The sequence below is a fragment of the Podarcis liolepis genome, assembly GCF_965112155.1.
Source record: "Podarcis liolepis genome assembly, chromosome: 3".
NCBI classification, from domain to species: domain Eukaryota; kingdom Metazoa; phylum Chordata; class Lepidosauria; order Squamata; family Lacertidae; genus Podarcis; species Podarcis liolepis.
Genome location: NC_139557.1, coordinates 120,180,298 through 120,205,446, shown reverse-complemented (window position 1 = coordinate 120,205,446; position 25,149 = coordinate 120,180,298). Strand labels below are relative to the sequence as shown.

Here is a 25,149-nt window from a genome sequence, read left to right as displayed (position 1 = left end):
AATTAAGCAGAAGTAGTAAACATTTAATGAACTGGAAGGGGAAGTTGAGGGAAGTCATAGGGTGAGGGGGATATTTAGATTCTTTTATTATTTCTCTTTTATATGATAAATGCGTGGAATGTTAAACTGTAAAATATATATTTTTTTAAATAAAAAGAATGGGGTGTTAAAGGAGATGGCCAAGATAAGACTTTTGGAAAAAATGATGCCATCAGGAGCCTGGAAAAACCCTGAAGACGGAAAAGGATTCCAGCGGAGATTATAGGAGGAAGCTGTGTCAACAAGCGAAGGGCTTGGCTTCTGAGAGATGAGGAAACCAAGTACTAGGCTTTTGAAATTGGGAAGAACTGGCAACTCTGGGACCTTTGGTTGGTTACCCTTTGGGAAGGGCGGGGAAGGGAGACTGGAGAAAGGCAATTCGCTTACTTATTTATTTAGGCAAACAAGGGGGACGACATCAATGGGAATTAACGCAACATCTCTTAACTGCTGCTTGCGTTATTATTTGGGGACTGAGAACACCATCCTCGAGAGACTGGATAACTAAAATCAGGGACGCCGTATGCGTGGTTAAACTTAGGAAAGGAAACAAGAATTATGCATTGATTAAGAAACGGAGTATTTTTTAAAAAATGTACTGGAGTAGTAAGGTACAGGATAACGTAAACCCATTTGTTATTTGGAAACTTGTGATGTTAATTTATTAGCTTCAATCTCTGTATGCAAATTTGTTCCTCTATGTTTAGCTCTAGATACCCCTTTCCACTTTTGTTTCATGTTATAACTATGCGCAAAAGAAGATCCACAATCTTTTAGCAGCCTTGTTCTGTATATGTGCCAAAAGTTTTATTTCATCTTGAAAAAAGAAAGAAGCTTCAAGGAAGAACAACAAATAATCTGGTTCGTCATGAAATAAAACAAGCAGATTTGTTAATTGGGAGCGGGGTGGGGGTGGGGGGTAGCAGGTAGAATTAATTAACTCTGCACAACCCGATGAATCCTGCCAGAGGGTGGAAGCAACAGGCATTTCCTGTTTTGCTGGAATCCCGAATCGGGAGAGAAGCAGGGATTATGAGAAAAACCCGGAGGCTTCCCCGCAGCCCGTTGCTCACCCAGGAATATGTTGGCAGAGCCCTCGTTTTTTGCAACCCGGTGTCAAAGGAAGTTCAGATGCAAAGCCTGGGGAGCTGGGAACTCGCCCAGGGGCTGGGGGTAAGCTTACAGTTTGCCCTTGTGGCAGAACAGTTGTGTGGCAGCAACTAGATTACGGACAGTAGCCCTGAATTCCTTATAGCTCTGGTCTCCAGGTTGGGACCTCCTAATCGGGGTCACCAACACGGCACCCACGGGCACCTCCTGTGCCCGTACAGTAACATTGCATCTCACATGCATTTAGCCTGCGTGATTTCAACCATACGCGCTTGGGAGGCTGGTGTCAAGGCTTCAGGGAATTACAATCCCTCCCCGTTAGCAGGCAAACAGGTAAGAAAAAAGAGTTCTTAAAAGGTAAAGTAAAGGTAAAGGGACCCCTGACCCATAGGTCCAGTCGTGGCCGACTCTGGGGTTGCGGCACTCATCTCGCTTTATGGCCAAGGGAGCCGGCGTACAGCTTCTGGGTCATGTGACCAGCAGGACTAAGCCGCTTCTGGTGAACCAGAGCAGCACACGGAAATGCCGTTTACCTTCCCGCCAGAGTGGTACCTATTTATCTACTTGCACTTTGACTTGCTTTGGAACTGCTAGGATGGCAGGAGCTGGGACCGAGCAACGGGAGCTCACCCTGTTGCGGGGATGTGAACTGCCGACCTTCTGATCGGCAAGTCCTAGGCTATGTGCTTTAACCCACACCACGTAATTTATTCAGTATTCACAGAGAGAGAGAGACAAAGCAACACTGTCTCTATAAAATAATGGCGCTGCTCCAAGTAAAGCCCAATCCCGCTCCGTCTCTCTTATTCTACATCAGGGGTCAGCAACCTTTTTCAGCTGTGGGCCAGTCCACTGTCCCTCAGACATTGTGGGGGGCCGGACTATATTTTGAAAAAAAATAATAAAAAAATAGAACAAATTCCTATGCCCCACAAATAACCCTGAGATGCCTTTTAAATAAAAGGACACATTCTACTCATGTAAAAACACGCTGATTCCCGGACTGCCCATGGGCCGGATTTAGAAGGCGATTGGGCCGGATCTGGCCCCCGGGCCTTAGGTTGCCTACCCATGGGCTAGAGCAGGGGTCAGCAAACTTTTTCAGCAGGGGGCCAGTCCACTGTCCCTCAGACCATGCGGTGGGCTGGACTATATTTTTTGGGGAAAATGAACAAATTCCTATGCCCCCACAAATAACCCAGAGATGCCTTTTAAATAAAAGGACACATTCTACTCATGTAAAAACACGCTGATTCCCGGACTGTCCGCGGGCCGGATTGAGAAGGCAATTGGGCTGGATCCGGCCCACGGACCTTAGGTTGCCTACCCTTGTTCTACATCATTCCTGCGCCGGATGATCTGGGCTTTCTGCCTCTGAATTTTCTGTTCCATCACCCTCAGTGCCCGCCTAGTTCTGGGAGACGGGGGACTCAGGAATGCTCTCCAAAGAGACGGAGTCTGCCAGCTCACTCTCCCCCAGGGCTTCTTCTTCCTGCTGCTCCCCAGGCACCCCCAATATTTCCTAGCTTTTACCCTTTCCAGCCTGTGAACTATGCAAACCAGCAGCCCTCCTCAGCCCAGTCCCTGGCATCTGGCTGGTTGAAATCGCACAAGTTAAATCTCCCAAGCGAGGCAGGCGGTTGTGTATATCCCGGAACATATGTAAGATGCGGTTGTAATGTACCTCCACCAGCATCTCATCTGCCGGCTGGGATCAAAGGATGCTGAAGTCCAAAATGTTTTGGAGGGCACCAAGTTGGGAAAGGCTACCCTAAGGGACGCGGGTGGTGCTGTGGGTTAAACCACAGAGCCTAGGACTCGCCGATCAGAAGGTCGGCGGTTCGAATCCCCACGACGGGGTGAGCTCCCATTGCTCGGTCCTTGCTCCTCCCCACCTAGCAGTTCAAACATATGTCAAAGTGCAAGTAGATAAATAGGTACCACTCTGGCGGGAAGGTAAACGGCGTTTACGTGCGCTGCTCTGGTTCGCCAGAAGCGACTTAGTCATGCCGGCCACATGACCCGGAAGCTGTACGCCGGCTCCCTTGGCCAGTAAAGCGAGATGAGCACCACAACCCCAGAGTCAGCCACGACTGGACCTATGGGTCAGGGGTCCCTTTACCTTTTACCCCAAACTCTGGGTGCAGTGGTCTTCCAGAGGCCCACCTCTCTTCAGAGCAGTGGTTGTCAAAAGGCGTGGCAGGAGAGGGTGGCAGGACAGGCGGGAAGATTCAAGGACAATCAATGTAGTATAGTATCAAAATACAGTGGTACCTGAGGTTTAAGAACTTAATTCATTCTGGAGGTCCGTTCTTAACCTGAAACTGTTCTTAACCTGAAGCACCACTTTAGCTAATGGGGCCTCCTGCTGCTGCCACACCGCCAGAGCACAATTTCTGTTCTCATCCTGAAGCAAAGTTCTTAACCCGAGGTACTATTTCTGGGTTAGCTGAGTCTGTAACCTGAAGCGTCTGTAACCCGAGGTACCACTGTAATTTTGGGGGGATATACAACCAAAAGCATTACCCAACCTCTCTTCAAGAGCACTGCCTATTCTTCCATACTTTTCCATGACCTGTTGTTGTGCGCAGGGATTTTCAACTCTGACAAGCATGAAAGATCAGAAAGGAGAAAGGCTTCTTTGTGTTGATAAGGAAATGAGAGTTGGTTTGTCTCAAATTAGACCTAACATAAATGAGATTACACGGTGAAAGCAAGCTCACACCTCTCGCTGAGTTCGTATACATACTTAAGGTACATATGTAGGAGGCTCATTTATATTTTAGGCCCGTGACTCGCTGCTCCTGATGGCTAGGAAAAGAGGGCCTCTTGCGCATTCGCCACAAGCCATTTATTAGAGTTTACCGTGGTGTGAAAACTCTGTCATATTGCTGGTGTCCCTGGTAAACAACTGGGCATCGGAAATCCTTGCAGGTCTGGTGTTCACACCGTCCAGAGACCTGCCACAAGGTCCCCACCTGTCTTTTGCCCTCTCCAAGCTCAACCACGTTTCGTGGCAGTGAATTGCGTCAAGCTGCTCATGCGTGTTGCTTGGAAGTCCCCTGGGACTGGGCCGTAGATCAGCGTTACGGGACAGACTTAAGCAGCTACAAGAACAACAAGCACCTCAAGCTGTTATAACATTCTGTTCTCAATTTGTAGTTTCTGTCCCAAAGGGGAGAGAGGAACACCCTAAGGCTTGCTCACCCCCCCCCCCCGGCAAAAAGGCCACCGCAGGCGTTTCTTGCCAAAACGAAGTTGCAGCTCCTGGCCCCGTGTTTGCGTGGAGGTGCGGCTGGGCCGGGAAGCCGGCAGGTCCCGACGAAATGCGCCGTAAATCTGAGCCAAGCCGGCTGCCCGTGATCAAGATAGAAGGGCATGTTGGGACACGGAGTTCTCACGGGGCATTCTGCAAGGGCGATGCCATCCCTGGGCCAACTTTTGAACTTTTGTCCTGCAATCTGACAGCTTGTGCCCAGGCGCGTCAGTCTTGGTGGGCAAGGAAGGGTATGCTGATTTTGCTCTCTGGGGCTGCTCTTTTCCCCTGCTTACTGGATCTTATTTCAACCCCTAGAGCCTCAAGTTTAAAAAGGATCTGGTAGCAGGCGATGGCAAAGGTGACTACGGCGACTATGGGGTTGTGGCGCTCATCTCGCTTTCTGGCCGAGGGAGCCAGAAACAGACAGCTTTCCGGGTCATGTGGCCAGCAGGACTAAACCGCTTCTGGCTCAGCGGAACACTGTGACGGAAACCAGAGCGCATAGAAATGCCATTTACCTTCCCGCCGCAGCAGTAAACAACAATAATCTCAAAATCATAGTATGTTATGCAGGAGAGGAGCTATGGCTTTGCTTTGCTTTTATATTTGCCTTACTATGTATTCTGTGTTCTCACTGTGTCTTTTTTTGGTGTGAACTGCCCTGTGATCTTTGGATGAAGGGCAATATAAGAATTTACTAAATAATAATAATAACTTTGTTTTCCGTGGTGCATTTTTAAAAAAAGGGGTTATGCAGGGGGCATAACACAAGGATGCACTGTGTGCAGAGGCTCAAGATTTTACTTGCTTTGATTATTTTCTCCCTCTAAATCAGGGGTAGGCAACCTAAGGTCTTCTCAGTCCGGCCAGTGGATGGCCCGGGAATTAGCGTGTTTTTACATGAGTAGAATGTGTCCTTTTATTTAAAATGCATCTCTATGTTATTTGTGGGGCCTGCCTGGTGTTTTTAAATGAGTAGAATGTGTGCTTTTATTTAAAATGCATTTCTGGGTTATTTGTGGGGCATAGGAATTCGTTCATTCCCCCCCCCCCCAAAAAATATAGTCCAGCCGCACACAAGGTCTGAGGGACAGTGGACCGGCCCATGGCTGAAAAAGGTTGCTGACCCCTGCTCTAAATACTCAATATCCCATCCTTTGTCTGTAGACATCAGGGCTGCTTTCAACAACAGTATCTCCAGTCAATGGATTACAAGTGGCAGGGCTGAGAAAGGCCCCCGAAAATGAGGCTATAGAAAGATGCCTGCCAGCCAGCACAGGCGACACAAGCCTAGACGGACTACTGTCTTGACTTGGTAGGAAGAACCTTATGCCAAGCAGTCACGAAATTAAAAGATGCCTGCTTCTTGGGAGAAAAGCAATGACAAACCTAGACAGCATCTTAAAAAGCAGAGACATCACCTTGCCGACAAAGGTCCGTATAGTTAAAGCTCTGGTTTTCCCAGTAGTGGTGTATGGAAGTGAGAGCTGGACCATAAAGAAGGCTGATCGATGAAGAATTGATGCTTTTGAATTCTGGTGCTGGAGGAGACTCTTGAGAGTCCCATGATAATAATAATAATAATAATTTATTATTTATACCCCACCCATCTGGCTGGGTTTCCCCAGCCACTCTGGGCGGCTTCCAAAAGAATATTAAAATACTGTAATACATCAAACATTAAAAGCTTCCCTAAACACGGCGGCCTTCAGATGTCTTCTAAAAGTCTGGTAGTTGCTGTTCTCTTTGACATCTGGTGGGAGGGCGTTCCACAGGGAGGGCGCCACTACCGAGAAGGCCCTCTGCCTGGTTCCCTGTAACTTGGCTTCTCGCAGTGAGGGAACCGCCATGGACTGCAAGAAGATCAAACCTCTCCATTCTTAAGGAAATCAGCCCTGAGTGCTCACTGGAAGGACAGATTGTGAAGCTGAGGCTCCAATACTTTGGCCACCTCATGAGAAGAGGAGACTCCCTGGGAAAGACCCTGATGTTGGGAAAGATGGAGGGCACAAGGAGAAGGGGACGACAGAGGACGAGATGGATGGACAGTGTTCTCAAAGCTACCAGCATGAGTTTGACCAAACTGCGGGAGGCAGTGGAAGACAGGAGTGCCTGGCGTGCTCTGGTCCAGGGGGTCACAAAGAGGCGGACACGCCTAAATGACTAAACAACAACCACCTCATGCCAAGGAGCAGTAGTTTAGGGGCTTGTTGTCTTGTATCCAAATCCTGCTTGCGGGTTTACAGGCAACTGGTTGGCCATGGCGAGAACAGGTTGTTGGACCAGATGAGCCATTGGCCAAATCCAGAAGGTTCTACTTATGCTCAGCGCCTTTGTCCACGTATGGTTTTGTTTCGACCCATGCCGGCGCCAGATGGCAGGTGGGCAGCCCCAACCTGTTGCCAAAAAGTGGCCTGCGGAGGGCGGAAGAGAAAAGAATCCCATCTAGCTGTGTGATCCATTTCCATGCTGCTTCAAAAAGCCACAACTGCTGCTCGAATTTTACTAGCTAAGAAGTGGAAAACGCAAGAATTACCAACTGTAGAAGAATGGCAGATGAAGATGATGGATTTTTCAGAGCTAGCCAACCTGACCGGAAGAGTCCACGACCAGAATGAGGAGGAGTATCAGGAAGAATGGTCAAAATTTAATGACTATTTAGATAAATATGTTAAGTTAAATTAATTGGAAATAGCTTGCAAGTACTAGATCGGCCTAGGATTTTATTTAAGTTAAGTGATGAACTAATATGTTTAATCTTGAATGGAAAAAATAGAATGATTAAGTTAAGTTTATAAGAACTCTGATTTGGGAAACTGTTAAATGGATATGCATTGAAATCCAACCAAGGGGAAGCGAGGAAGTCACTTAACAATGTTAATAAGAGTAATTATAATAAGGTTATGATTTATGTTTGTTTGTTTATAATTTTGTGAAAATCATTAATTTTTTTGAAAAAAAACCAAAAAACCACTGTCATTCAGACAATGCTGAGCTAGGCAGGGCAATGGTCTGAATTGGTGCAAGGTGGTTTCTTTTAAATCGCAGCTAAGGTAGGAGAGCCAAGGGTCAAGAGGGAGACAGAAATACTGCAGAACCAGGAAAGGTGTCATTGCAGAGGCAAAATCCTGAACTGGGAGAGGAAGTCTCTTACGACCCTTCCTGTCCAGAAGAACCCGATTGGTTGGCCTGGGTGGGCGGGGCCCCTGGGGTGAAATTCTAAATCAGGAAGAAGGTAAGTCCCCGCAGATAATACAAGGCTGGCAACACAATGCACCCAACAGAGCAGAGCTTCAGCCCTGGGCATCTCAGCTAGCAGGACTGGCAGGTTTCTCCTTTGCAAACCTGGGACTCTCCTACAGGGCATAGTACAAAATGTTTGGGGCAGGCAGGTGGGCAAAGACTGGAGGAGACATTGGCGCACCAATGTCTCCGCCAAGCTAAGCAGTTGGCTCCTTACCTCTCTCGCCCTGACCTAGCCACTGTGATCTACGCGACGGTCACCTCCAGACTGGATTATTGTAATTCACTCTACGTGGGGCTGCCCTTGAGACTGACCCAGAAACCTCAGTGGGTGCAGAATGCAGCGGCGAGACTCCTTACGGGGTCCTTGCCACGGGATCACATTCACCCGGTGCTATACCAGCTGCACTGGCTCCCGGTGGAGTACAGGATCAGGTTTAAGGTGCTGGTTGTCACCTTTAAAGCCCTATACGGTCTAGGATCCTTGTACCTATGGCACCGCCTCTCCTGGTATGTCCCACGGAGGACCTTACAGTCTTCAAACAAAAACATCTTGGAGGTCCCAGGCCACAGGGAGGTTAGGCTGGCCTCAACCAGGGCCAGGGCTTTTTTGGCCATGGCCCCGATCTGGTGGAACACTCTGTCACAAGAGACTAGGGCCCTGCGGGACTTGACATCTTTCCGCAGGGCCTGCAAGACAGAGCTGTTCCACCAGGCCTTTGGCCAAGGCACAGCCTGACCCCCTCCTTCTGTAATCCTCATAGTCCAATGGTTGCCATTAATTTGATGCTGAATTGATTTTAGAATGAACTGATTTCAGAATGTATTTTAATTGTACGCAGTAACAGCAGCTAGAATTTTGTTGGCCCAGAAGTGGAAACAGGAAGAAATGCCTACGAAAGAAGAATGGAGAATGAAATTGATGGAATACACAGAAATGGACAAATTAACAGGGAGGATTAGGAACCGACGAGACCAGAGATTTACCAAGGACTGGAATAAATTAACAGAGTATATCAAAAATGTATGTGATGAACAGTTAACGTTTGTTGGTTTTCAAGAAGCTCTGTGAAAATGATTGGTAGAAATATTGTTTAAAAAAATATGATAAGGTTAATAATGTTATAGTGCAATGTAAAATTGAGAAATGTGAGTAAAAGTGACAATACGGAGAATTGTCAGACATGCTGAGGGAAGTCTAAAAGGTGTAGTTGAATGAGAAGTGGATGTTAAATTTTGGTGGAATGTATATGGAAAACGTAATAAAAAAATTATTTTAAAAACCCAACAGAATGTATTTTAATTAATTGATTGTGATTTTATGTAAACTGTGTTACCTTTATTGTTGTTAGCCACTCTGAGCCCGGCTCCGGCTGGGGAGGGTGGGACATAAATTTATTATTATTATTATTATTATTATTATTATTATTAATTAAAGGGACCCGTGTGCCAGTGCCACGCAAGGCATCTTTCAGATGCTTGGCACCCGGGACGCCCTGCCCTGGCGAAAGGCTCCAGTCAACCTCTCCTTGGCACGTTCCTGACAGCCGTTTGAAACACCGCTGCCTCCAAACGACCTCGATGGTTGAGTGTCCCTAAACGCTGGGTCACTGCTGCAAGACTCCTCCTAAGAAATCACACTCTTCTCTCCGGGTCTAACTTAAGTACAATCTGAGCTGAAGAACAAAGGCATATAAAGTCTCTCCTTGCCAGCCTTCTTAACGTTCCTTCCTGGGAAACGTCTTAAAAACAAACTGCAGCAAGGCAGAAAGCCGTTTTGGATTTGCGCCGGTCAAAACTAAAATATACATGCAGAAAGTTTTGGACGGGCACGGCTGTTATGACCAGAAAGTTTCACGGGATCAAAAAAGCGAAAACAAAACAAAAGTACCACCCTGTCTCACTGCTCCGTGGCCAGCTCTCTGCATCGCTTCCCAAAACAAGGAGCGACCTACTTTTGCCATTTTGGCCTCTGAAGTCGTGGGGTGGGTGGGAGGGAGAAGGAAAAAAAAGAACTCCCGCCTTGCAGACGTTCCGGGCCCCCCGTTTGAAGTCCCGGCTGTCAGGAGATGGTCAGTTTACGTCTCCCGATCCGAGGACAGGAAAAGGATGCACTCTCAGTGAGCACATGTGCTCTGCCGAGATAAGGACAAAGACTTCTGTCCTGGGAGCCTTATCGGCTTTTCCGGCTACTCTCCCGGCGCAGACGCACCACACCAAGGCTGGCGAGGGAAGCTTTTCGCTTGCTCGAACGAGATTGCCGTCGGGGGGCTGGGGTGGGCGGAAGAGGCCAAGCCGGTCGAAAGTGAACGATTTCCCCCACGCACCTCTAAAACCAGAAGGAGTGGACTTTGTGGTTTCTCAGCACGCTTGATCTGGAGGGGACGACTTTCCCCCAGAACCACAATAACACGCTCTGCTCCCGAGGCCTGGACTTCCTCTTGATATCCAGCAGTTTCCCTCTCTTGTTAAAAATTAGTTTTCTATTTCCCATTGCAAACTGCAATACAACAGTCGTATTGCTTGGATAGAAACATAAACACAAACTACCTCCTCCACCACAATGAACAGAATTTCAAGATTCAGATTTCATTTCCTTAAAAGACAATATATTCTACAAGCAGGATCAAGAATTGTCCATTTAACATAATATTCAATCTACTCATTCAATCTCAATATTCACTCTCAATATACAAATTTTTCCTTTACAGCGTTCATTGTTTTCTATAGCCTGGAATCAAAACAAATGTCTACATTAATCAGAACCACATCTTGTTTTTCTTAATTCACCTAACCCTATCTCCCCTTTGTAATAATAATAATTTTAATATTTATATCCCACCCATCTGTTGGAACTGATCTATCATTTGTTTACGGGTTCTTATAAATATCCAGCCTTCTTTCTCAAAAAGGGAGGAGCTCCCATGTGGACTGATGGTGAAAAAAATAACAAGACTCTTAGGGAAAAGGTCAATTGGATAAATTATGGGGTGTGAACGACAACTGGACCCATCACTATGCTTTTATGACAGATCAGAGGGTTTTGATTTCACGTAGGTCCACGCAATCAGAGAACTGTAGAGCTGGGACCCCCAAAAGTCATCTAGATCAACCCTCTGCAATGCAAGTCCTTGGCATTCTCCACTTTGGGCTTCATCCAAAGATGAACTTGTAGAGGATGTTCTGGCAGGGGCACTGCTGTGTGACCCCCCCCCCCCCACGGCACAGGAGCTGGCAGAAGACGGACTGCGTTGTTGCTTAAGGCCCTGCACAAGAGGCTGCATGATGCCTAAGAATAACAGAGTTGGAAGGGACCCCAAGGGTCATCTAGTCCAACCCCCTGCAAGGCAGGGATCTCAAGGGAGGCATCCGTGACAGATGGCCATCCAACCTCAGCTTAAAAACTTCCAAGGAAGGAGCGCAAGATGTAGGACACAATTTCAGGACTGGATAAAATTGTGGAAAGTATATTTGAAATTTACAGATTGTATGTTATTGAAAGAGAATTATATGAAAATGATGTACAGATAGCACCGTATTTTTCGCTCTATAAGACGCACCAGACCGCAAGACGCACCTAGTTTTTGGAGGAGGAAAACAAGAAAAAAAATATTCTGAATCTCAGAAGCCAGAGCAGCAAGAGGGATCGCTGCGCAGTGAAAGCAGCAATCCCTCTTGCTGTTCTGGCTTCTGGGATAGCTGCGCAGCCTGCATTCGCTCCATAAGACACACACACATTTTCCTTTACTTTTTAGGAGGGAAAAAGTGAGTCTTATAGAGCAAAAAATACAGTATTTATCACCGGCTGAACTGGCAAAAATGTATAAAAATGAAAAGAAAGAGTGCTGGAGATGTGAAACAGACGGCACATTTTATGATATGTGGTGGGATTGTAATAGGTAAAAGCCTACTGGGAAATGATATACAATGAATTGAAGAAAATGTTGAAAATAACTTTTGTAAAAAAACAACCCAGAAGCCTTTTTGCTAGGTATTTTAGGCCAAGACATACCAAAAGAAATGAGGACTTTATTTATGTATGCCACTACAGCAGCAAGAATGTTGATTGCACAAAATTGGAAGACTGGAGAAATACCAACGGAAGAACAATGGCAAGAGAAGTTGATGAACTATGCAGAACTGGCAAAAATGACAGATAGACTAAGAGAAAAAGACAACAGAGACTTTGAAGAAGAATGGGAACCATTTATATTATATTTACAGAAACAAAGAAAGTCAATAGACTTGATGGCAGGATTTAAATAAACATTCACATCATCAGTATTAGAAAATAGTGAAATATTACAGTGTATTTACTTTTATTTTTAGGTTTTTAGGCTTGATGATATGTTATTCATAACTTTTTCTGTTAAGAGATAGCAAAGTGGGTGAAAAGAGAAACAAATGGAAGCGGAAGTTGGGGGAAGCCTAGAAGGGGAGGGAGGGAGGAATATATAATAAATGTTAAGAAACTGAGATGTATGTAATGAATGAAATCAGCCCCGAGTGCTCACTGGAAGGACAGGTCGTGAAACTGAGGCTCCAAGACTTTGGCCACCTCAGGAGAAGAGAAGACTCCCTGGGAAAGACCCTGATGTTGGGAAAGATGGAGGGCACAAGGAGAAGAGGACAACAGAGGACGAGATGGTGGGACAGTGTTCTTGAAGCTGCCAGCATGAGTTTGACCAAACTGCGGGAGGCAGTGGAAGACAGGAGTGCCTGGCGTGCTCTGGTCCATGGGGTCACGAAGAGTTGGACACGACTAAACAACAACATGGTTTTCCCAGTAGTGATGTAGGGAAGCAAGAGCTGGATCTTAAAGGCTGATCCCCGAAGAATTGATGCTTTTGAATTCTGGTGCTGGAGGAGACTCTTGAGAGTCCCATGGACTGCAAGAAGATCAAACTGATCCATTCTGAAGGAAATCAGCTCTGAGTGCTCACCGGAATGACAGATCCTGAAGCTGAGGCTCCAAGACTTTGGCCACCTCATGAGAAGAGAAGACTCCCTGGAAAAGACCCTGATGCTGGGAAAGATGGAGGGCACAAGGAGAAGGGGACGACAGAGGACGAGATGGTGGGACAGTGTTCTCGAAGCTACCAGCATGAGTCTGACCAAACTGCAGAAGGCAGTGGAAGACAGGAGTGCCTGGCCCATGGGGTCACAAAGAGTCGGACACGACTAAACAACAACAAATGAATGAAAAAGAAAAATGAATAAATCTTTTTTAAAAAACCAACCTCCAAGGAAGAAGAACCCACAACCTCCCAAGGGGTTCCACTGTCAAACTAAAAGTTCTTCCTGATGCTGAATTGGAATTTCCTTTCTTGGAGATGATTATTATTTATTATCATTATTTATTAGATTGGCCTTACATCGGCCTTGAGCTGACCTAAGAATACCTTTAGATTCCAGTTCTCTTTCCGCATGCTTAGATGTCTCAAACAGGGGTGGACCTTGGTAATATGGTGCCCTCTGCGAGGACAAAATCTGACGCCCCACTTCTCAGCCCTCTCAGTGCCTTTCCAAAGTTAGGAAAGCAAGGCGCAGGGCTTGGGAAAGGAGGTGTGAGAGCTCTGGCAGGGTCATGGAGCCTTCCCGTCTCCTTCCCAAAGCTGGGCAAGCACTAACTAGGCTTTAGGAAGGAGCTGGGAGGGCTCTAGGACCCTGCCAGAGCCCCCCACCTCCTTTCCGAAGAAAGAGCTTACCAGTCTTTGGGGAGCAGGCCCCCTCAGCTTGGCACCCTGTGCGGGGAAACTGCCCTAAATCCACCTCTGGACCCTTGTACCCGGACCAAGATGGTGGCTCTGTAATGGGTGCACTTGCTGCTGTGGAACAGCAGAGACTTCTCTGCTGTGGCCTCTGGCTGAAGGCACATAAAAAAACCTCCCAAAGTATCTCAAGATACTTCTCAAACAGCCTTCAGATGGCTTCCTGAAGGCTGTTTGAGACTTAAGGCGGATCTTCAAACATAATGTCAGCTTGATTTGCTGACATTTGGATTTGGTTTGGTGTATTGGGTTTGTTAGCTTTTTAATTGGATTTTGCTGTTGCGTTTCTATCGATCTGCAAGCTGCCTCGAGCGAAGGAGAGGCAGGATGGAAGGAAACTATATAGATAAGTGTGATTAGGGATACGTGTGTGGACAAGATGGAAGAGAATCAGCAGAAAGTTTTTTTTTTTTAAAAAAAAACAAATTACCAAGGCTTTTGGTTGGGGAGCAAGCAAAAAATTGAGGATGCACACTGAGAATTTTCAAATGATGAAGAGAGATTTAGAAAGTAGAGGGGAGGCAGTTTGCCTCCCCTCTGCTTTCTAAATCAAAATTCATCAAAATTCCACTCCTCGTGACTGGCAGGGTGAAAAATCTCCAGCATCTCTTTTGTCCTATACCACTTGATTTCCCCCCATGCCAAGCAAGGTATGGGAATTGGCGTCAATTTAACTGATACGACTTGCCAACTGAAGGGCTCAATTTTTATTTTTAATGTACAGACTTGTACACAGAGTGATGCTCAAGAGCTGCGATCAGGGCTGTTTGAAGTCAATGCCAAGAGGAGTCCTCGTTAAGCAAGTCAGCAAAATTGCTTCGTTTGCATAAGCCTGCCTGCTTTGCATGCTTTACAAACCTTTTTAATGAAGATGATAGCGGATATGGAAGAATCACTGTATGGGAAAGCCGCGTTGGCCAACAGAAAGCGAAGGGGTTGGCTCGTGGTTCCTATCCGCCCCACTTCTAAACATCTGAACGGTAAATGAGGTGAACAGGTCCTTAGACAGGGATCCGAATTTGAATAATGCAGCTTTGACATTTGAATATTAAAAATGCGCAATATTTGAAGCTGGTGTTGCAAATATATGTATCTTCTAGGTCTTTTTTCCTACTAGATATTGGCACCCAATCTGGTCCCCAAGATGGAGGAGCTGTCTTTCGCTGACCATTCTGAACTGCACTGACTGAGGCACCTCTGAACATCTGGCGAGATCGAGGATGTGATCCCTGATCTGGATGCGAAACCAGCCAGTTTCAATCACGCTCAATCTCTACTTGGAAGGATCTCCAATACCAAGGAAAGGAAACATTTGAGCGTTCCAGACTAGATGGACCAATGATCTGACTCAATATATAGGGAGATTCCTATGTTCCTCAAGACTGTTCCTTTCCTGCTCAGTCACAGAATATTTGTGAAAATAAAAAAACTCCTTCCAGTAGCACATTAAAGACCAACTAAGTTAGTTCTTGGTATGAGCTTGGTATGCACACTTCTTCAGATACACAGAAGAAGTATTTTGACTATGGCAGACCAACACGGCTACCTATCTGTAACTAGAATATTTGTGGGCATTCTATGACATCGCAAGGGTCAGAACAGCTCACCAACAGACCCACACAAGCTGACTTATAAACAAACAAGCAGCACTTGACTGCCTTGCCTCGCCACTGGCTGCAATGCAGTGATGTCACAGAATGTCCACAAGCAACATAAAGCAGTCTGGGGAACAGTGTGGCCCTCCAGATGTTACCATCATACCTTGCCATTTAGGCTACAGTGAGCAGGGCTGATGGGAATTGGGAGCCCAAGGATGAGCTGAAACTGTTCAAATTTCTCAAGGGCTGCCAGGTGGAAGACAAGGCAGGATCGTTTTCTGCTGCCCCAGAGGGTAGGAACCAAACCAATGGGTTCAATTGACAAGTAAGGCGATTCTGACTAAACATTAGGAAGAGCTTTCTGGTCTAAGAGCTATTCGACAGTGGAACGGTCTCCCTCGGAAGGTGGTGGATTCTTCTTCCTTGGAGGTTTCTAAGCAGAGGTTAGATGGCCACCTGACAGAGGGATTTTTTTAGTTGTAGTTTCTGCATTGCAGAGGGTTGGACTAGATGACCCTCAGGGTCCCTTTCAACTTTACATTTCTGGCTTTTTCTTCTTCTTTCTACACAGTAAACACAGGCATTAAGGCAACCGGTTGTTTCTTGGAAACACATAGCCTCTGAACACAGCATTAAGAAAGAGAGAGACAAGAGAGAAAGATTCCTTCCTTTCCAGCGATTAAAGAGAAAGTATGCTGGGTCTGTGCAGACAGCTCCCTGAATGTAATCCGGTTTGTGTGTGTTTACATTGAGATATTGGGAGACCAGGACAGGAAAAGTTCAGAAAGCCAGCCAAGAAAAGAGGAGAGAAGCCGGCCAATTTGAGACATTCTCCAGACTCGGGAGCAAGCAGGAGAATTTGTCTTTGGAGAGCAGTAAAATAAACGCAGGGGGCAAAACTGCGCATTCATGGCTTTGCGCATGTTATTGCTGCCCCTTTGGGTGAATGAGCATGACGTTATTGCCATCAGCAAAGCCAAGGGACAGCAGTAACCCTCCACATTCGGTGGGGTTCTCTCTTAGCAGTTTAACAGCTGCGGGAGTCCCAGGCTAGGGGAAAAGAAAGGATATAAACAAACATGACAGTGATAACAATAGCTGGACTTTGGAACTCACTGCCACTGGAGGCAGCGAGGGCTACCAACTTGGGTGGCTTTAAAAGAGGATGGAGTCATTCATAGAGAAGGCCATCCATGGCTCCTAGCCACAACGCCTCCGCAGCTGGAGGGAAAGGGAGAGCGGATCATGGGCTCAAATCCTGTTTGCGAGTTTCCCACAGCCATCCGACTGGCCACTGTGAGATAAGGACCCAGACCCTGAGATCATCCGCTGAGGCCCTGCTTCCGTGTGCCTCCTCCAAAATATGTCTGGAGGGTGGCAACATGAGAACAGGGTCTTTTCTGGAGTGGCTCCCATTTGTGGAATGCTCTCCCCAGGGTGGTTTGTCGTTATATGTCTCTAGGCACCAGGCTAAAACGTTCCTCTTCAACCACACATTTGGCTGATTCACAGCCTTTTAAATGGTGTGTGTTACTGTCTCCCCCTATTTATTTGTGCTTTTAGCCTGTATTTTTATCTTGGGAACCGCCCTAAGACCTTCAGAGGAAGGCCAGTATATACTTTTAATAAATAAATAAAAGTAGCCTGATCTGGCATTTGCTTGCTAAAACGGTCACTGTGCCAAGCAAGGCAGTGGCTTCAAACATCAAAGCCGTCCCTATTATCTCTCCCTAGTGAACTATGACAATATAAATCCAGGCTGACAAGCTAAGTAGGCTTAAAAAAAAGAAGAAATGCTTAATTTCTCCCGAAGGAACAGAAAAGCCCTATTTAGGCGTCCTTCTTTGTGCCAAGGCGGAGTGGGCAGTGGGGGTGAAGAAATGGAGAGGGTAACTCTCTGGTGGCTGTCTGAGGCAGGGTGGGGAGGAGAAGAAATGGGGGTCTGCGTCCCCACCCCGAAAAAAAATGATTTAAGGCAAATCCCATGTTCCCAAATACTTAAAGGCAAGGGACATAGGAATGGGCCCTCGCTTGAACGAAATGTTGTTGTTGTTGTTTAGTCGTGTCCGACTCTTCGTGACCCCCTGGACCAGAGCACGCCAGGCACCCCTGTCCTCCACGGCCCCCCGGAGCTTGGTCAAACTCATGCTGGTAGCTTCGAGAACACTGTCCCACCATCTCGTCCTCTGTCGTCCCCTTCTCCTTGTGCCCTCCATCTTTCCCAACATCAGGGTCTTTTCCAGGGAGTCTTCTCTTCTCATGAGGTGGCCAAAGTCTTGGAGCCTCAGCTTCAGGATCTGTCTTTCCAGGGAGCACTCAGGGCTGGTTTCCTTCAGAATGGAGAGGTTTGATCTTCTTGCAGTCCACGGGGCTCTCAAGAGTCTCCTCCAGCACCAGAATTCAAAAGCATCAATTCTTCGGCGATCAGCCTTCTTTATGGTCCAGCTCTCACTTCCATACATCACTACTGGGAAAACCAGTACGAAATACAGGGCAGCAATTCAGGGAGGCGGCGCCCAAAATGTAGGCTTGGCTAAGCACATAAATCATGGGGCACTAGAGCTGAACTGCCAGCCAGATCTCCTGGCGCACAAACGGCGACACTCTGCCCGGCGTTCCCTGTGTTTGTGCAAGCCCCTTGTTGGCACCCACGGCGTCCTCGCCCGAGAACAACAGGCTGTCATGGAAGGGAGTGGAGAGCTCTGGGGTGGCACGGTGGTTTAAGAGGGCGAGCTACCGAGGGTGCTGGGACAGCCGCCCCCTCCATCCGGCTGCAGAAGGGAAGGGAAGCAGGACAACTCCGTCGGCTGGGAACTGAGAGCTCTGGGGCGCCGCGGTGGTTTAAGAGGGCAAGCTGCGGAGACGCAAAGCCCGCTGTTTGATTGTCACCTGGGATGCCAACTGGCAAAAATGGCTGTGGGGGCAAAACAAAAAATGTGCACACGCTCTCCCAGCACCCCCACCCCAGTGTGGGCAGCGGTAACATCAGGGTGCAGCAGAGGAAGAGAAGGGAAGCAGGACGACTCCACTGACTTCGCCCCAATCCCTTTCGTTTCCATATGGCGTCTTTTCGGATTGCGAGAATGAGGGCAGGGGATGTTGTCTTGGCCAGCTGTAAGCTGCTCTGGATTCACAGAATAGAGTTGGATCATCTGGTCCAACTCTCTTGCAATGCAGGAATAAGCAGCTGTCCCGTGCGGGGATCGAACCTGCAATCCTGGCATTATCAGCACCACGCTCTAACCAACTGAGCTCATAATGCTAGCCAGGTCTCGAGCTATTTAGTTCCCTTGGCCTGCTTGCTTTCCGGCAAAGTTCGGTTGCAAGTCGCTTTGGGTCTTTCTCAGCAGAAGGGTGGGACAAAAGCTCTTTAATTAACTTTGTTTATAGATAAGTAAATATAAAAGCAAGTAGGCCAAGGGGACTAAATAGCTCAAGACCTGGCTGGCGTGCATGTACGCTTGGGGGGGCGCTTGGGGGGGTACTGTCATCCCGCCACTCCTTGGTGTGTGGAGTGCCCCAGGGTGCGATACTCTCCCCGATGCTTTTTAACATCTTTATGCGCCCCCTCGCCCAGCTTGTCCGGAGTTTTGGGCTGGGCTGCCATCAGTATGCTGATGACACCCAACTCTATCTGTTGATGGATGGCCATCCTGACTCGGCCCCAGACACACTGACCAGATGTCTGGAAGCTGTGGCTGGATGGTTACATGGGAGCCGGTTGAAGTTAAATCCTTCGAAGACAGAGGTCCTCTGGCTGGGACGGGACGATATGGGATTGAGGGGGCAACTCCCATCTCTTGCGGGGGTGCAATTAGTGCCAGCACCGTCCGTTAAGAGTTTGGGTGTAATCTTCGATACCTCCCTCTCCATGGAGGCGCAGATTGCAGCTATAACAAAGGCGGCATTTTTTCATCTCCGCCAAGCTAAGCAGTTGGCTCCTTACCTCTCTCGCCCTGACCTAGCCACTGTGATCCACGCGACGGTCACCTCCAGACTGGATTATTGTAACTCGCTCTACGTGGGGCTGCCCCTGAGACTGACCCGGAAACTCCAGCGGGTGCAGAATGCCGCGAGACTCCTTACGGGGTCTTCGCTGCGGGATCACATTCAACCGGTGCTATACCAGCTGCACTGGCTCCCGGTGGAGTACAGGATCAGGTTTAAGGTGCTGGTTTTAACCTTCAAAGCCCTATACGGCCTAGGACCCTCGTATCTATGGGACCGCCTCTCCTGGTATGCCCCACAGAGGAACTTACGGTCCTCAAATAAAAACATCTTGAAGGTCCCAGGCCTCAGAGAGGTTAGGCTGGCCTCAACTAGAGCCAGGGCTTTTTCGGCTGCGGCTCCAACCTGGTGGAACGCTCTGTCACAAGAGACAAGGGCCCTCCAGGACTTGACATCTTTCCGCAGGGCCTGCAAGACAGAGCTGTTCCACCAGGCCTTTGGTCAGGGCGCAGCCTGACTCCCTCCTTTGGCAATCTTTACAATACTTTAGTTTATGGTTGCCATCAATTTTGATTTTAATTAATTCTTTGATGTTTTTATAATGTTGCACTATTTTAGTGTTGTTAGCCGCCCTGAGCCCGGCTTCGGCTGGGGAGGGCAGGATATAAATAAAATTTATTATTATTATTATTATTATTATTATTATTATTATTATTATTATTATTATGTACGTGTGTGAGTGAGAGAAACCGATAGACAGGCAGGTTTGGAATCGCATGCAATGAGAGAGACTGGCCTGCTTAACTAAGAACAGGTGACCGAGTTCACCTTTTTCCTCCTCCCTCCCAATACCTCTTTCCTTTTGTGCCTCGTGCTTTAGACTGTTAAGCCTAACGTGGGGAACTCTCCGTTATTAATCATTGTAAGTAGCTGTGGGAACCTTTCTCCAGATGAAGACAAAAAGGCTTAGAATAAAAACAAACAGCGACGTATAACCAACAACTCAAGAACTCGCAGTACCACTTCAAAAGCTCCAACAAAGGACCTTTTCCACAAGCCACTCTTTGCATGCCCCTTCCTTCAGAGATTAGGTGGGCTGCATTCTTCTACAAAGAGCCCATGGAGGTGTACATGGGGTTATAGGGACGCAGGTGGCGCTGTGGTCTAAACCACTGAGCCTCTGGGGCTTGCTGATCAGAAGGTTGGCGGTTCGAATCCCTGCGACAGGGTGAGCTCCCGTTGCTCTGTCCCAGCTCCTGCCAACCTAGCAGTTCGAAAGCACACCAGTGTAAGTCGATAAATAGGTACCGCTGTGGCGGGAAGGTAAACCGCGTTTCCATTCACGATGGTTTCCGTCAAGGTGTTCTATTGTGCTAGAAGTGGTTTAATCATGCTGGCCACATGACCCGGAAAGCTGTCTGTGGACAAATGCCGGCTCCCTCAGCCTGAAAGCGAGATGAGCACTGCAACCCCATAGTCGCCTTTGACTGGACTTAATTGTCCAGGGGTCCTTTACCTTTTACCTTAAAGGTAAAGGTAAAGGGACCCCTGAACATTAGATCCAGTCGTGGCCGACTCTGGGGTTGCAGCGCTCATCTCGCTTTACAGGCCGAGGGAGCCGGCGTACAGCTTCCGGGTCATGTGGCCAGCATGACTAAGCCGCTTCTGGCGAACCAGAGCAGCACATGGAAACGCTGTTTACCTTCCCACCGGAGCGGTACCTATTTATCTACTTGCACTTTGACGTGCTTTCGAACTGCTAGGTTGGCAGGAGCAGGGACCGAGCAATGGGAGCTCACCCTGTCCCAGGGATTCGAACCGCCAACCTTCTGATCGGCAAGTCCTAGGCTCTGTGGTTTAACCCACAGCGCCACCCGCGTCCCAGACCTTTTACCTTATATGGGGTTATTCCACAACCCTGTGAGGTAGAAACTCTTGAGAATAAACAACAACCACCCGGTCACCTTCCCAGCGCAGCAAGAATTCCAATCTCAGACCTCCCTGGACCAAACACTCTTATCTCCTATGCTGGGGATATACATTATACTGGACCTCTACCTACTCATGAAGATAATTTATTAAGGCTTGTTGTTGTTGTAACGACCATTTATCGGAGACTGTCGTATGGTCAAAGTGCCAAGGCTCCTGGCAGACAGCGGGACATTTGAAAACACTGCCACCTTGAACAGTGAATTTAATCGGGGGGACGGGACGTCAATTTCGTTAAAACAATAGATAAGGATGCAGGGCGGACATGGCACCTTGGGAGAAATATCCATGGCAATTAAATACAGTGAAGCATTCCATTGGCTTTTTAAAAAAATGAAATTCCACGTTCTCTCCCCTCCAAGCCACCTCCGTTCCTTATAAAATTAAAACAAGGAAGGAGAGAGAGAAAATTGCTTTGCCGCCTGCAATGGTTCGACCAGAGGGAGACCGAGCTGTAATGAATACATGTCAGGGAGTCAACAGCTCAAGTGATGCATTAAGTACAAACTGTCAAAACTGGAAGCAGCTATTTCACTTTCCAAGGGGGGGAACTGGCGCTGTTCCTTCGCTCCCTCCTTGGCCTCAGCTTCCAGAGACAGAAAGGTCCGATTCAAAATTCCTTTACCTAAGGACACAGGAAGAGCCTCTGGCTGGATCAGGCCAACGGCCCATCTAGTCAGAGAATCAGAGTTGTAGAGTTGGAAGGGACCCCCTGCCCTGAGGGTCATCTAGTCCAACCCCCTGCCTGTGGGAAGCCTGTGGGAACATGAGCGCAAACGCCCTCTCCCTTCCTGTGGCTTCCAGCAGAGCATAGGTATCCTGGCTAGTAGCCCTCTCCTCCACAAATCTGTCTCATCCTCTTTTAGAGCCATCTAGAAAGCGGTCATCATTGGGTCCTGTGGCAGTGAGTTCCACGGTTTAACTATGTGCAAAGAAGCCATTTCTTTTCTCTGTCCCGAATCTTGACATGAGCCAACTTGACATGAGCCAACAGTGTGACGCGGCAGCTAAAAAACCCAATGCAATTCTGGGCTGCATCAATAGGAGTATAGCATCTAGATCAAGGGAAGTAATAGTGCCACTGTATTCTGCTCTGGTCAGACCTCACCTAGAGTACTGTGTCCAGTTCTGGGCACCACAATTCAAGAAGGACACTGACAAACTGGAACGTGTCCAGAGGAGGGCAACCAAAATGGTCGAAGGCCTAGAAACGATGCCTTATGAGGAACGTCTAAGGGAGCTGGGCATGTTTAGCCTGGAGAAGAGGAGGTTAAGGGGTGATATGATAGCCATGTTCAAATATATAAAAGGATGTCACATAGAGGAGGGAGAAAGGTTGTTTTCTGCTGCTCCAGAGAAGCGGACACGGAGCAATGGATCCAAACTACAAGAAAGAAGATTCCACCTAAACATTAGGAAGAACTTCCTGACAGTAAGAGCTGTTCGACAGTGGAATTTGCTGCCAAGGAGTGTGGTGGAGTCTCCTACTTTGGAGGTCTTTAAGCAGAGGCTTGACAACCATATGTCAGGAGTGCTCTGATGGTGTTTCCTGCTTGGCAGGGGGTTGGACTCGATGGCCCTTGTGGTCTCTTCCAACTCTATGATTCTATGATTCTATTCTATGATTCTATGATCTTCCAACATTCAGGTCCACTGGATGTCAACGAGTTCTAGTGCTATGACACTGGCTCCCTCCTTGACGTCTTTCTGCTGGCAGGTGAATACTGTTCAATTCCAATAGGCCTTTGGGGGACTGACTTTTTATTTTATTTTATTTTAAGGAAAAGGCTTTTGATAGTGCCGCGCTGCTTTTACTATCTGTATGTTAACAGGTTGGTTTCCTTGTACTGCTTTTATTGTGTTGGGAGTTTAATCATTTTTTAATTTTTTTTTCACCTTCTTGTTATTATTTATTGAATTTGTACACTGCCCTTCATCCGTAGATCTCAGGGCAGTTTGCAATGCAGAAATACAGTATAAAACAACGCAGAATACAGTGGATGCTCGGGTTGCAAACGTGATCCGTGTGGGATGCACGTTCAGAAATCGCAGGGGTTGTGATTCGGTGCGTCTGCGCATGCACAAAGCGCAATTTAGCACTTCTGCGCATGTGCAACTGCCAAAACCCGGAAGTAACCCATTCCGGTACTTCTGTTTTCGGCGGTCCGTAACCCAAAAAAACGCAACCTGAAGTGTCTGTAACCTGAAGTATGACTGTACATAATAAAAATAAGAGTGAAAGGAAACCAATAATCCCTTTTTGTACTTTTATCTGAGTTGTTCAAATCTGTGTTAAGCAGCCTTCAGTCCTGGTCCAGGAAGAAAGCGGGATATAAATTAATATAGTAGAATCGTAGAGCTGGAAGGGACCCTGAGGATCATCTAGTCCAACCCTTTGCAATGCAAGAATATGCAGCTGTCCCATACAAGGATTGAACCTGCAGGCTTGGTAGTAGTAGTAATGAAGGAACGCGGGTGGTGCTGTGTTCTAAACCACTGAGCCTAGGGCTTGTTGATTGGAAGATCGGCGGTTCGAATCCCCGTGATGGGGTGAGCTCCCGTTGCTCAGTCCCTGCTCCTGCCAACCTAGCAGTTCGAAAGCACACCAGTGCAAGTAGATAAATAGGTACCACTCCGGCGGGAAGGTATGGCGTTTCCGTGCACTGCTCTGGTTCGCCAGAAGCGGCTTAGTCATGCTGGCCACATGACCCGGACAAACTGTCTGTGGACAAACACCGGCTCTCTTGGCCAGTAAAGCGAGATGAGCGCCGCAACCCCAGTTGTCCGAGACTGGACCCAACGGTCAGGGGTACCTTTACCTTTACCAGTAGTAATAATAATACAGCCGTTCCTCTTGTTACGTCTGCTTCAGGTTGAGCGTTTTCAGGTTGCGTCCCGCGGCGACCCGGAAGTACCGGAAAGGGTTACTTCCAGGTTTTGCTGCCCGCGCACAAAATGACATCATGCGCATGTGCAGAAGCGGCATATTGTGACCCGTGCACGCAGGTTGCGTTCTGCTTATGTTGTGAACGGGCCTCCGGAACGGATCCCGTTCGCAACAAGGTACCACTCTAATGATGTTAAATTGACCATTAGTTGCTCCGCCCACTTTTGTCTCTGGCCCCGCCCACCACTGACACGTGCCCCCTGCCCTTCTGCCAGAGGAAATGGGGCTGGGCTGGGCAGAGTCCTCCACTCCTGTCTTGGCAAAATATCTCCTGCGGCTGCCCCCACAGAGCCTTCTGCCCCACTCCCCCCATTTCTCACGTTCCAACGAAGCCGTAAAAAGCAATGGCAGCAAAAAACAGAGGTGGGAAAGGAAGAAGGGGGGAGTGCAAAAGCTAGAAGAGGAGAAAAAGAAGAAGAAACAGTGCTGGGCAAGGGGGGGGGGGCACGCAAGGAAGCCAGCTTTCCTCCAAAGCACAGTTAAAAATGACTAAGTTTTCTTGATATATGAATTTACCGGGAAACCATTCATCAACGCGGCTGCTTACCTCCGCGGAGGAGTCCCTCAACCCGAAGAGTCGTGTCATTCCCCTTTTGACTGATTAATTAGCCAATCAGGGGACATTTTTCACTGTGAGCCATGATGGGTTATCCCAGCTAATGTTTGGTCTCTAATGGCGACACATTACAGCCAACGTGGCTCTTTTAGCCTAGAGAAGTGACCGAACGGGAAGGCAGGATGATAAATCAAAAAGAGCAAACTCTCTCTCTCACACACATCCCTCCCCTCCCGCCTCGGTTTCGCATCGGGCCCTAACAAACCCCCCAAGGAATGAATGGCTGGAGGCGAGATTTTCCACCAAGGAAAAGGGTGGGGGAAGAAAGAAGACAGGGAACAAAAACTGCACATTCTGAGAAGGCAGTTTTCTGCACAGCAATACATTTTACTCTCTCCTGATTAACCAAAAGGTTTTAAGAGATTGGATCAGGTCAGAATTTGGCTCACGTGAGAACGTAAGAAGAGGCCTGCTGGATTGGGCCAGTGTTCTCACGAGCAGGATTCGAACACAGGAGCGGTCTCAGAAGGACTGCTGCCTCTTGACTTGTAGAGGCAGAGCATAGCAGCTGTCGAAATCTTCCACACATTTGCCCTTCTTTTCAAGACATCCAGGGACATTAACCCCAAGCGTGCATTCGGGGCTCAATTTCTTAACCCTTCACCATATATATTGGGGGGGGGGGTTTA

The 25,149-nt window shown here is 47.8% G+C and overlaps 1 protein-coding gene and 1 long non-coding RNA gene across 2 annotated transcripts in view; both read right to left on the bottom strand.

The window, feature by feature from the left end:
- Positions 1-25,149, bottom strand: part of PINX1 (PIN2 (TERF1) interacting telomerase inhibitor 1) — a 63,774-nt gene that overhangs the window by 11,291 nt on the left and 27,334 nt on the right. The window lies entirely within an intron of this gene.
- On the bottom strand, positions 811-17,326 carry LOC310702991. Its single transcript, XR_014523871.1, has 2 exons — positions 15,590-17,326; positions 811-1,206 (listed from the first exon to the last, which is right to left on the bottom strand). It is a non-coding gene; the product is annotated as an uncharacterized lncRNA (long non-coding RNA).